Source organism: Cucurbita pepo, chromosome LG01 (assembly GCF_002806865.2).
Source record: "Cucurbita pepo subsp. pepo cultivar mu-cu-16 chromosome LG01, ASM280686v2, whole genome shotgun sequence".
Classification (NCBI taxonomy): Eukaryota; Viridiplantae; Streptophyta; class Magnoliopsida; order Cucurbitales; family Cucurbitaceae; genus Cucurbita; species Cucurbita pepo.
This window is the reverse complement of record NC_036638.1, coordinates 13779062-13792654: the sequence shown is the minus strand read 5'-3', so window position 1 is coordinate 13792654 and position 13593 is coordinate 13779062.

The following is a 13593-nucleotide window of genomic DNA, read 5'->3' as shown; positions in this document are numbered from 1 at the left end:
TATATATATATATATATATATATATATATATATTTAAATGAAACATGTGGTTCATAATTTTTTACTATAAATTTAAAAATAAATAAATATTATTTTTCGTGGTCCACATTTCGGTTCACGTTTTAGTGGTCGGTATCAATTCCTATTTTTAGAACTTGATCGCTATTTAAACTCATCACCTCCTCGCATTTTTCAGAACACAACACACATAACATTTCACAATACACAAGCTCCATAGTTTCCGCGATCTAATTTTTTTTTTTTTTTAAAAGCCTCCATTATTGCTCTCTCTAATTTTCCAATTTTATTTCTTGTTTATGTTATTCGTGAGAGAGATGTCTATTGTATTGTGAGAAAATTGTAAATCTATTACTTTAGAGAGTTGTGGTGTGTTTCTATAAGTTTTCAGACAATTGTATCGGTTTGATCCTGAGCCGTGGAAAGGATTGAGTTTGCTCTTGAACTCTAAAAAGAGTGGTGTACCGGTTTGATTCTAAGCCGTGGAAAGAATTGGGCTCTGATCCGAGGAAAGAGTCAGAAAGTTTTATTTAAATTCCCAAGAGGCGCTTGGGGAGTGTTCAAATTCCCAAGGAGTGTTCAAATTCCCAAGAAGCGCTTGGGGAGTGGAGTAGGTCGAGTTTGACGAACCAGTATAAAACTAAGGTGTTATATTTTCTAACCCTTTTCCTATTTAAATTCTAAATTATTGTTATGTTTTGGTGCATGGTATAAGTTCTATTGTTATTGAAGAAAAAAAATTAATAATTACATGATTGAAACCCTATTCACCGCCCTCTAGGGTTGTCATATCGATCCAACAATTGGTATCAGAGCAAGTTGCTTTTATTGATTTTTTTTATATAAACTTTATTTTTAGAGCTTATGGCAAATCTACTTGTTGAAAACTGTTTTTGTGAAGGACAATCAACTTCTAGACCTCCTTATTTTGATGGAACAAATTATACGTATTGGAAAGCTGAATGAAAATTTATTTGCAATTGATTCATTATGAATTATGGTTGAAAGTTAGTAAAGGTCCTTTCATTCCAATAAAAATTGTTAATAACATTGACGAGCTTAAATTAGAGAATGAATTTGATGAACATGATATAAAAAAATGTTCTTTTAATGCTAGTGGTATAAATTATCTTTATTGTGCCCTAATTAATGATGAATTTAATAGAGTATCTATGTGTTGTTCACCATATGAAATTTGGAAAACTCTTGAAGTAACTCAGGAGGGAACAAATCAAGTTAAAGAAACAAAAATTAGCATGTTAGCTCATAATAAAATGTATGCAAATGAATCTCTAAGTGATGAAAAAGTAGCAAATTTTTGCTTCATGGCTCATGGTGATAAAGAGGATGAAGTCATGGCTTAGGGTAACAAAGAAGATGAAGAAGATGAGGTAATTCTTGAATCTCTTTCTTACGATGAATTATTTAAAGTTTTTGAGGAGATGCAACTTGATTTAGAAAAACTTGGTTCAAAGTATGTTATGCTTCAAAAGAAATATAAAGTTTCAATTATTAAAAATGAGTCTTTATTAAATGAAATTTATGGCTTGAAAGAGAATAATCATAATGTTGTAAAATTTGATATACTTTGTAAAAAGCATGTAAATTGTGATGAGAAAACTGCATTACTTGATAAAATTAAGTTTCTTGAGCATGATTGTTATGAAAAAGATAGGCTAATTAAATTACTCAAAGAAAAGGAATCAAATACTATACAAGAACTTGGTAAAGCTAAATAGTCTATTCAAAAGTTAACTATAGGTGCTCTAAAATTCAATAAAATAATTGAAGCATGTAAGCCTTACGATGATAAAAGAGGATTAGGCTATATTGATGAATGTTCTACTCCTAAGAGGATTAGGCTATATTGATGAATGTTCTACTCCTTCAAGTTCTAAAACAATATTTGTTAAACCAGTCTTACGATGATAAAAGAGGATTAGGCTATATTGATGAATGTTCTACTCCTTCAAGTTCTAAAACAATATTTGTTAAACCATCCCCATTGATAAGCGCCAACAATGCTGGATTTTGCAAAGCTAGAGGTTCTTCTAGAATCCTTGCCAAAACGTTCACAGAGAAAGCTAACTTAACGGATTGATTCCAACCAAGAGCTGGTTAGAAGATGAATGACTCTTAGATCGAACTTGGAATCTATGATGGTCACTCTTAGATACCAAGACAATTCACTCCAGAATTAGCTTGATCAAAACTAATTCAATGAATCGGTTTAAACATCAAACCTAAAGCAAGGTTTGAAAAAGAATAACACCAAAAGGGTATCAAGAAAACACAAAGGTTTTTTCTGTATTCAACAAAATCCTTGAAACATAATATTATGCCTTTAAATAGGCCCAGAAGATAACCCTAACAAAATAAAGTTCAGCCACCAACCACTAATAAATACTATTAAATACAAATTGAAGAATATAAGACAATTCATACAAACTATTAATAAATGCTATTAAATATAAAATGAAGCAAATAAGGCATTAATAATTTCCTTAATTGGTAATTTAACTATCAAAGGCAAGTCTTCTAATTACTTTTCACTCCATTATTTTCTTGATTTCATATGCTATAAAGATTTTTGGGCTCCATTATTTTCTTGATTTGTAATGCTATAAAGATTTTTGGGCTCAAAAGTCTTTGTTTCAACCGGTACACTAGCTAGCTTTTGAAGATGCAATGTATAGGCCTCTTGAATCTTCTTAACCTTGCTTCTTGTAATCGGTCCTTTGGGTACATGCACGTGATCAGTTGTTGGATTCATATCACCCATTATGCCTAAGCCTAACACATGCAAATTTGTATCTGAGTATGATAAATCTAGATTTGTGCCTACATGTCATTATTGTGGTATTGAAGGTCATATTAGACCTAATTGCTTTAAATTAAAAAATTCTCAAAACATTACTCCCGGAAGAAAATTTTCTCAAAATATAAAATTTAACAATGTTTTAAGAAATAATTTTTCTATTAAAAATAGAGTACATAAACTTAGTCCAAGAAATAAATTCCTGCATGATGTTGTTTGTTTCTCGTGTGGTAAGTTTTTTAATATGAATGCAAGCATGATTCCTAAATTTGTGAAAACTAACTTGTTAGGACCCAAACAAGTATGGGTACCAAAAGGTCAATTTTGAATATATTTATTTATATGTTTATTTGGAAGCCTCCAAGAAAAATAAGTGGTATTTGGACAGTGGTTGCTCAAGACACATGACGGGAAACCAATCCAAGTTTGTGAGTCTTTCCAAGGAGGATGGTGGCTTAGTAACTGTTGGCGACAACAAGAAGGGTAAAATAATTGGTAAGGGTACTATAGGTAATGACTCTAGTACTCTCTTTGAAAATGTACTTTTAGTTGATGATTTTAATTACTTGGGTTTTGATGATAAAATATGAAAATGATGTGTTGAAAAGATTTGCTAGTTTTGTAAAACTAGTTCAAAATGAAAAAAGTTTTTTTTTTTTTTTTACTAAAATTAGGAGTGACCATGGAGGAGAATTCAATAGTGTAGCGTTTGAAAATTTGGTAAAGATAATGGTTTTTATCCCGACTTCTCTCCAAGGACTCCTCAACAAAACAGTGTGGTTGAAAAAAAAAAATCGTACTTTACAAGAATTTGCTAGATCAATTTTAAATGAATATAGTTTACCTAAATATTTTTGGGCGGAATCTGTTAATACCGCATGTTATGTTTCAATAAAGTTTTAATTAGACCCTGTTTAGATAAAACTCCTTATGAACTTTGGCATAATAAAATTCCAAATATTGGGTATTTCAAAGTTTTTGGTTGCAAATGTTTTATTTTGAACAACAAAGAAAAGCTGGAAAAATTTGATTCTAAGACGGATATTTGTATTTTTCTTGGTTATTCATCTATTAGTAAAGCTGATAGAGTTTTCAATAAGAGAACTTTAGTTATAGAAGAATCTATGCATGTGGTATTTGATGAATCTTGTAAATGATATTCTAATAGTCTATTTGTAGGGATGATTTAGAAAGAAATTTGGGAGATTTACCTGTAAGTGACAGTGACGAAGGAAACGAAACTCTTTCAAGTAAAGAAGAAGTGAGCTTAAATGAAAAGAAGGAAGAAAGTTCTTCATAGTGCCAAAAGTATGGAGGTATGCCTCGTCTCATCCCAAGAACTTAATTATTGGTGATCCCGAACAAGGTGTGAAAACTCGTTCCTTTATTAATTTATTTAATAATCTTGCTTTTGTTTCTCAAATTGAACCAAAAAGTTTTAAGGATGCAGAAAAGGATGAGTTTTAGATTTTAGCTATGCAAGAAGAACTAAATCAATTTGAGAGGAACAAAGTTTGGGAATTAGTCCCTAGACCCTCTAATACTTCCATTATTAGAACCAAATGAGTTTTTAGAAATAAAATTGATGAAAATGGGAATATCATTAGAAATAAAGCTAGACTTGTAGCTCAAGGTTATTGTGAGGAGGAAGGTATAGACTATGAAGAAACTTTTGCACCCATTGCTAGATTAGAAGCTATTAGAATGTTACTTGCATTTGCTTCTTACAAAAATTTTATATTACATCAAATGGATGTGAAAAGTGCATTCTTAAACGGTTATATTATGGAGGAAGTTTATGTAAAACAACCTCCTGGATTTGAAAATTTTGATTTTCCACGTCATGTCTATAAGTTGAAAAAGGCTCTTTGTGGCTTAAAACAAGCTCCAAGAGCTTGATACGATAGACTTAGTAATTTTCTTAATGAGAATGATTTCAAAATGGGTAAGCTCGACACTACTCTCTTTATTAAAATTAAAGAAAAAGATATGCTGCAAATATATGTGGATGATATTATATTTGGTTCTACTAATCCTTCTTTATGTGGAGAATTTTCTAAAGGTATGCATAATGAGTTTGAGATGAGTATGATGGGAGAGCTCAGTTTCTTTCTTGAACTTCAAATCAAACAACTGAAAGATGGTATCTTCCTAAATCAAGAGAAGTACATCAATGATTTACTCAAAAGGTGATTGCAAAAACTCCAATGAGCACATCTGCAAAGCTTGATAAGGATGTAAAAGGTAAATGTGTAGATATAAAATCTTATCGAGCTATGATTGGATCTTTATTTTACTTGACTGCTAGTAGACCTGATATTATGTTTAGTGTTTGTCTTTGTGCTAGGTTACAATCTTGTCCTAAGGAATGAATATTTAAATATTTGTTTGGGACTATTAATTTAGGATTGTGGTATCTTAGAAATGTTGAGTTTAATTTGGTAGGATATTTTGATGCGGATTTTGCGGGAAGTTTACTTGATCGTAAAAGTACTAGTGGAACTTGTCAATTTTTTGGTAGTTCATTAGTTTCTTGGTTTAGTAAAAGGCAAAATTTGGTTGCCTTATCTACTACGCAAGCAGAATATATTGCGGTTGCTAGTTATTGTGCTCAAATTCTTTGGATGAAACAAACTCTTTGTGATTTTGGATTAAAATTTGATAGTATCTTTTGTGATAACACAAAGTACTATTAATTTAACCAAAAATCATGTTCATCATTCTAGAACTAAACATATTGACATTAGACATCATGTTATTAAAGAGCATGTGCAAAATGGACATATTATTCTTGATTTTGTAAACTCTAATAATCAATTAGCATATATTTTTACCAAGCCGTTGAATTAAGAATTTTTTTTTGCAAAAATAGGCTTGAGCTTGGTATTATTCGGTATTATATATCTTGAATTTGAGTTTGGTATTATTTGGTGTGATATATCTTGAAATTGAGTTTGGTATTACTTGGTGTGATATACCTTGAATTTTATAATCTTAATTATATACCTTGAATTTTATAATCTTAATTATAAATTTTATAATCTTAATTATAGGCATGTTCTTTGGGAGCATGTCATTCTTTTATTATTTTTTTATTGTTCTTTTTTATGATTACAAAGGGGAGAAAATTAGGAAAAATATGCTCTAAGTTTGTTATTTTATCATTAATGAACGAGTTCAATCAAATTAGGAAAAATATACTCTAAGTTTGTTATTTTATAATTAATGAATCACTTTGTTGTTGTGATGTTTCATAATTCATTGAAGCATTAATATAGGGGGAGAATATGGATGTGAGTGAATTTCAAATTTTGATGATATATTAGAATGGCTATGATGATGCATCGATATTGGTATCACGATATTATTATTTGGACATGTTCATTATTTTAAGTTTTATGGTTTTATGGATTTCATACTTTTCTTGAAATGGTTTGAAAAAGGGGGAGATTGTTGGCTTTTTGACCCTTAATCTCAAATTAATTAATTTTAATTAATTAATTAATCGATGTTTTGATGATAACAAACCTACATTCAATTAATAAAATTTTCAGTATTTTGTCCACAGTGTAAGGTTGAGAATAACGATTTCAACGTCTTATTTGGTTCACTCAAATTAGAGATAAAACGAAGAAGTTTCAATCAAATTCAAAATAAGATACCTGACGTAATGACGTGGTGACAAAATTGACATCATGGACCGCGACAAATTTGACATCGTAGATCAATCGAACGATGACATTTATAACTTTGATAGAGTAACAAATGGTGGAATTTTCAATTACATTTATAAAAGTATTACATTTATAAAAGTTTTCCATTACTTTTGAATTAAAAGAGGAGTATTTGAATTATAAAATCATTTCAATTACATTAATAAAAATTTTCCGTCACTTTTCAATGGAAAAAAATTATAATGATTTGATTTACATATTTGAATTATAAAATCATTTCAATTATATTTATAAAAGTTTTTTTTTTTTTTTTTTTTTTTTNTCAATGAAAAGAAATTATAATATTTTCATTTATATTTCTGAAAACTACTTCGAAAGAAAATTATTTAAATTATAAAATTATAAAAGTTTTTCGTTACTTTTAATGAAAAGAAATTATAATATTTTCATTTATATTTATGAAAACTACTTATTATAAAAGTTTTTCGTTACTTTTCAATGTTATAATATTTTCATTTATATTTATGAAAACTACTATGATTGAGAAAGAAAATTATTTAAATTATAAAATTATTTAAATTACATTTATAATGATTTCAATTACATTTATAAAACTATTCGATTATTTTTAAAGGTTACTCGCATGGTTTTCATTAACATTTTTTTTATTATATTATTACATTTAAATATTAAATATGTTATATATATCTATTATATATATATATATATAATAAAAATGAATTTAAAATGTTTTTAATATTTATTTAAAATAATATATATATATATATATATTTAAATGAAACATGTGGTCCATAATTTTTTACGATAAATTTAAAAATAAATAAATATTATTTTTCGTGGTCCATTTCGATTCACGTTTTAGTAGTCGGTATCAATTCCTATTTTTAGAACTTGATCGCTATTTAAACTCATTACCTCCTCGTATTTTTGAGAACACAACACACATAACATTTCACAATACACAAGCTCCATAGTTTCCCCGATCTAATTTTTTTTTTTAAAAAAGCCTTCATTGTTGCTCTCTCCAAGTTTCCAATTTTATTTATTATTTATGTTATTCCGATGTCTATTGTATTGTGAGAAAATTGTAAATCTATTACTTCAAAGAGTTGTAGTGTGTTTCTATAAGTTTTCAGACAATTATATCGGTTTGATCCTAAGCCGTGGAAAGGATTGAGTTTGCTCTTGAACTCATAAAAAGAGCGGTGTACCGGTTTGATCTTGAGCCGTGGAAAGGATTGAGTTTGCTCTTGCACTCATAAAAATGGCGGTGTAGTGGTTGGGCTCTGATCCGAGGAAAGAGTCAAGAGTGGAGTAGGTCCGCGGAGCGTCGTTCTTGCCAAAGTTGTATATCTTTTTTCAGCCTACTCAAGTCCAAACCATTAGGACCCCTTAGTGGTTCTGACCAAGGAGCACGCAGATCCCAAAAACGCATAGTCTCTCCCCCATAAATGACTTCTCCGGTCGGAGAACCCATTAGATATTTACCTAAACCAGTTGGTCCTTGAGCGGATCCAACGTTAGCTCCAAGACGTTGGTCTCTAACTAGAAACGTAAATGCTTGAGCTTGAGAAGCTTCGGGTCCATTCGTCCCGTAAAACTCACTTGGATTTGCGTGTTTGACCGAACCACTATAAAACTAAGGTGTTATATTTTCTAACCCTTTTCCTATTTAAATTCTAAATTATTGTTATGTTTTGTTTCATGGTATAAGTTTTATTGTTATTAAAAAAAATTAATAATTACATGATTGAAACGGTATAAGTTTTATTGTTATTAAAAAAAAAATAATTACATGATTGAAACCCTATTCAGGTTGTAACTTCTTACTGGTACACATAGGTATTTTCTCTTAAGTTTATTTGAGCCACAAAAAGAAATAATAAAGTGCAAATTCGGTCCAGAATTTAAAACTTAGGAAATTTACTATTTCTTTAAATTCAATGAAATACTGCCTTTAGATCGTAATGAACTCTAGCTTCCTGTAGGAATCTTGGGTGAAATTCCCCCAATATGAACCTATAAAGTTTAGAACTTAATTTCAAGAAACGAAATTAGAAAAAATGAAATGCTTGCCTACACTTCATTCATTCTTGACGAATTTAAATGGTAACACCCGAGCCGCAACAGATACATAACTCTTAGTTTATACCTTAAATTTGGAAATTTTTGGATTTTATTATTGACATAGAGGGTGAATCTAAGTGCAGAAGGAAAAAAAAAAAAAAAAAAACCTTGAAACAAAAATTCAATTCCTCCCGTTTTTGCTCTTTCTCTATCCCTATCCCGCGGGTACAGAAGCCTATTTACCGCGAGTAAAAGAGTGAAAGAACGGATTCGAGACCGTAAAGTAAAGGACAGAAGATTAACAACCTATTTACCTAGGGAAAGAAGGTTCAGTCTCAGTCATCTCCCCCCTTCTACTAGATTTCATTCTCGTCAGGTTCCTCTCCCTTTCTTTAAACACTGTCAAGTCTCATGAATAGAGAGTCTTTCCTTCAAGTTCAGGATTGAATGAATAAGTAAGGTAAATAGGGTCAATAGGTTCAGGTTCCTTCTTTCATGAATTTACTCTTTCCCTTCAACCACTGCTCAGTCTGATTCATCTTGTCCTGGTTTCGTCTTCAATCAATTCTCTTTTCTCGGTTCCGGATTTCACTCCTCTCCCTCTTCTCTTGGTCTCACAGCCTTCGCTCCTCTCCCTATCGGTCTCACTGCCGAAGCTCGTTCGCCTCGTAAACTCGGTCTCACAGCCTTCGCTCCTCTCCCTATCGGTCNTTTTTTTATGCTTTACCCTATTTTGAGGGCTATTTTTGGCTATTTTAGAGGTAAGTAAGTAGAGCAGCCCGATGAGAAGAAGGTCCATTTATCCAATTAAGAAAAGTTTAGATAAAAATCCACCCGGAGAAGAAGGTCTATTTATCTAATTAAGAAAAATTTAGATAAAAATCCACGGGGACAAAAAGGTAATGTTTTCTACCTTATAATTTGAGGGGTCTGGGATGGCTTGTATAGAAAACAAAGAAGAGAGAGGAAGGGAGAATTTGGGTTTTTGTGGAAGGCGGAAAAACAAGGAAGTAAAGAGGACAAAACAAGGAAGTAAAGAGGACGGGAATGGAACACTTTAATGAAAAATTTGGCAAAAGATTTATCTCTAATCCTAGTAAGAGGATCGATGAGTGTCAGTTTTGGTTGTAGGATCGTTCGATTTGACTACGATGTTCGAGGAACGGATTCTTACAAGTTTCTTGTTGAAACTCGACCATGATTTGTATCAAAATTAGATTAGAGAGATTTATAATTTCGATAAGAAAATATATTTTTTCCAAAATTTGAACTCAATTATTATGGTCTCTATCTTCCTAAAAATTAAAAGAAAAATGCATAGAATTGGATGATTCAATATCTTTATTTTTCATGAAGAAACCAAGTCATTTTTAGTTAACGATGGGAAGATAAAAAGCAATCCAAAAAGATAGATTGAAATGCATCGCTCAGCGAAATCTAGAAAAATTGAACTTTGGAAGAATCAACCGTGGATACACAGCTGCTGGCGACGAGAGAGAGGCGTATTAGCAAAAAGTTGAAATGTATCACAACGTGGTAGGAATGACGGGTCAACCAGTCAACGAGGACGTGTTGTGAGACACCACTTTACTCACTGAACCGCACACGACCCTGTCTACCCTCTATAACTCAAACAGTACCAAAGAACTGGAGTTCGATCCGCGTGCTCAAAATCCTACCCGACCTGTTCACTAACCAACAAAATGATTGAGTTAATATAACACATGCGGAAGCAATTTTGATCTTAGGCACTCTTAGAACATCAATTATAGTAAATAACTAGCATGTTCATGAGTATTAAAACTCAAGGTCTTTAAATACTAACCTTTTGTAGTTCAAATTTCTTTTTTCTCACGAACCGGGTTCGAACCACCACTAGTGTCTTCTCCACTATTCTCCGGCCTTAGAACGGGATTGTGGAATCCTGTGAGTGACTAAACTTAGGAGGGATTTAGTATATATGAAGAGAGAGTTTATGAGAGTTTTTCTCAGGGTTTTTCCAAGGGAGAAGTTCCATGTACCTTGATGACTCTATTTATAAAGTCAAGTTTGTATGTTCATGCAAATTTGAGATCACCAAATTTTGACACAAAATTCCACTCAAATGTTTAGGATTATGTGCCAAGCATCCAAGTTTGAGTTAACCAAATTTTGACCTCAAAATTCCACTCAAATTTGTGGGGTTTATTTGGGAAGTATGGAAGTTTGGTTAAACCAAATTTTGACACCTCAAAATTCCACTAACTCAAACATGGATTTTTCATTAAATGAAGTCAACATTTTTATTTTCTTCATTTTAATTCAACAATTAATTTCAAATTAAAGTAATATTAAATGATTAATTAAACTATTTAATTAATATTAATATTAATTCAAATGCAAATTCAATCAATTCCGACACATATTTGATTAAAATATTTAAATCTTATTTAAATATCTTAGATTCTCTCTTTTTGTTTAATTCGTAAATAAAACAAAAATACGGTTAAATATATCATAGATATGTAGCGCATATTCCCTAATTTGAATTCGAACTCACTCGTCACACTGTTCTATGGTTTAGTCCGATATGAGCTAGCGGAGGGATCTAATGAACCTATTGTTGGGTTTTATGTTCTAAAACTCATAGTTGGTAAACAAAAACATAGTCTATAAAGTTATTATCGATATTTATTCGGAAAAGATCGTTATTGAATAAAGTGAATTTTACATTATTAATCTAAATCCAATAAACTAAGAATACTCTGGCTATAGTATGATTACTTGAACTATATGGAGAGATATAAGAGTGAATCAAATTCAAGTATATAGTCAAAATGATCTATATTACATGGATAAGGCTGAGTACCTTATCCTGGGGACACTATGGATGCGGCCCACTTTTGTATATGATATAAACAATGTGATCACTAAATTGTACATGTGGAGACATGTGAGTGGGGGCGTCCTATGCAATGAGTATTGCATAAGATCGGACCATGAAGAAAATCACTCTCACTTTATAATATTGTTTACAGTTGAGACTTATTTTTTCATTTGATACCCTAGGTAACTCGATCTTAATCCTGAGCTAACTATGAACTCCTGTTTATTCGGAATTATCCTTAGATTTGTATGGGTGAGAGTGGCTCGAGTTTGCCGACTCAATAAGCCTCCTATTTAAAGGGTAAGACTAGGTGAATAGTTGGGGACATAGGGTGCAAGATAGAATTCACTCTACCCGCTTTTAGGGATAGTAGAGAGGTTATTCCCTAAAGTAATGACCCCTGATCTTGAACAAGGGGCCTCACCCTCTCATTGGCCTGAGAGGGATTCGGTTTACTGGTTGGACCACAAACCAATTGTTTATTAGAGGATCAGTGAGACATAAGGAACAAGAAGTAACTTCAGGGGTAAAACGGTAAATTGACCCAGCTCTAGTTACGGAACAACCTTGAAGGATCGACTTACTAATCATGGTTATATCAAATAGACAGAAATATATCTATAGTGAGGGGAGTGCAACTACTAGGCTATAGTGGAGTGTCCTAGTAGTTAACGAATGTTGGTTAACCAGGTTAATGAGTTTAATCGGTTAATCTTGAATCGTTGGAGCCCATGATCTATAGGTCCATTAGNCAACTACTAGTCTATGGTGGAGTGTCCTCTTAGTTAACGAATGTTGGTTAAAAGATTGATGAGTTTAGCCAGTTAATCTCGGATCGTTGGAGCCCATGATCTGTAGGTCCATTAGGCCCCCTTACTAGCTCATATCGAACTAAACCTTAGAATACTGTGGCGAGTGAGTTTGAAGTGTTCGAACTCAAATTAGAGAATATGAGCTAAATATATGCGATATATTTAACCGCATTTTGATTTAATTACGAATTAAACAAAATGAGAGAATTTGAGATATTTAAATATGATTTAAATATTTTAATTATGAATATTTCATAATCAATATGTGTCGTAATTGATTGGGATTGGCATTTCATTTAATGTAAAATATTAATTAAATTGTTTAATTAAGCCTTTAATATTATTTTGCTCATGAGCCTGCCCCGGCCGGAACCAGTTGAGTATCTCAGCACCTCCGCTTGAAGAAGATTCCCTTGCAACAAAACGTTGATTTTAATGGAAAAATCCATGTTTGAGTTAGTGAAAGTTGAGTGTCAATATATGGTTTATCGAACTTGCATGTTTGCCCATAATTCCACAAATTTGAGTGGAATTTTGAGTGTCAAAATTGGGTAATCTCAAATTTGCATGAACATGCAAATATGACTCTATAAATAGAGTGATCGAGGTACATGGAAAGAATGCTTGAAAAACTTTTAGAATTCTCTCAAAACTCTCTCTTTTCATATATTAAATTCCTATCAAGTTTAGTCATTCACCGGATTCCACAATCCCGTTCTAAGGCTAGAGAATAGCAGGGAAGACATTAATGGTGGTTCAAAACCGGTTCGTGAGGAAAAAGGAATTTGAACTACAAAAGGTTAGTATTCAAACTCAATAAGTTTTAATGCTTTTGAACATGCTAGCTAATTTACTATAATTGATGTACTTAGAGTGCCTAAGATCCAAATTGCTTCTGCATGTGTTATATTAACACCATCACCTATATTTCATGGGCTCCAACGATCCAAGATTAACCGGTTAAACTCATTAGCTTTGTTAACCAACATTCGTTAACTACTAGGACACTCCACTATGGCCTAGTAGTTGCACTCCCCCCACTATAGATATATTTCTGTCCATTTGATATAACCATGATTAGTAAGTCGATCCTTCACAGGTTGTTCGTAACTAGAGCTGGGTCAATTTACCGTTTTACCCCTAAAGTTACTTCTTGTTCCTTATGTCTCACTGATCCTCTAATGAACAATTGGTTTGTGGTCCAACCAGTAAACCGAATCCCTCTCAGGCCAATGAGAGGGTGGGGCCCCTTGTTCAAGACCTGGAGTCAGTGCTTAAGGGAACTACCTCTCTTCTATCCCTAAAAGTGGGTAGGAG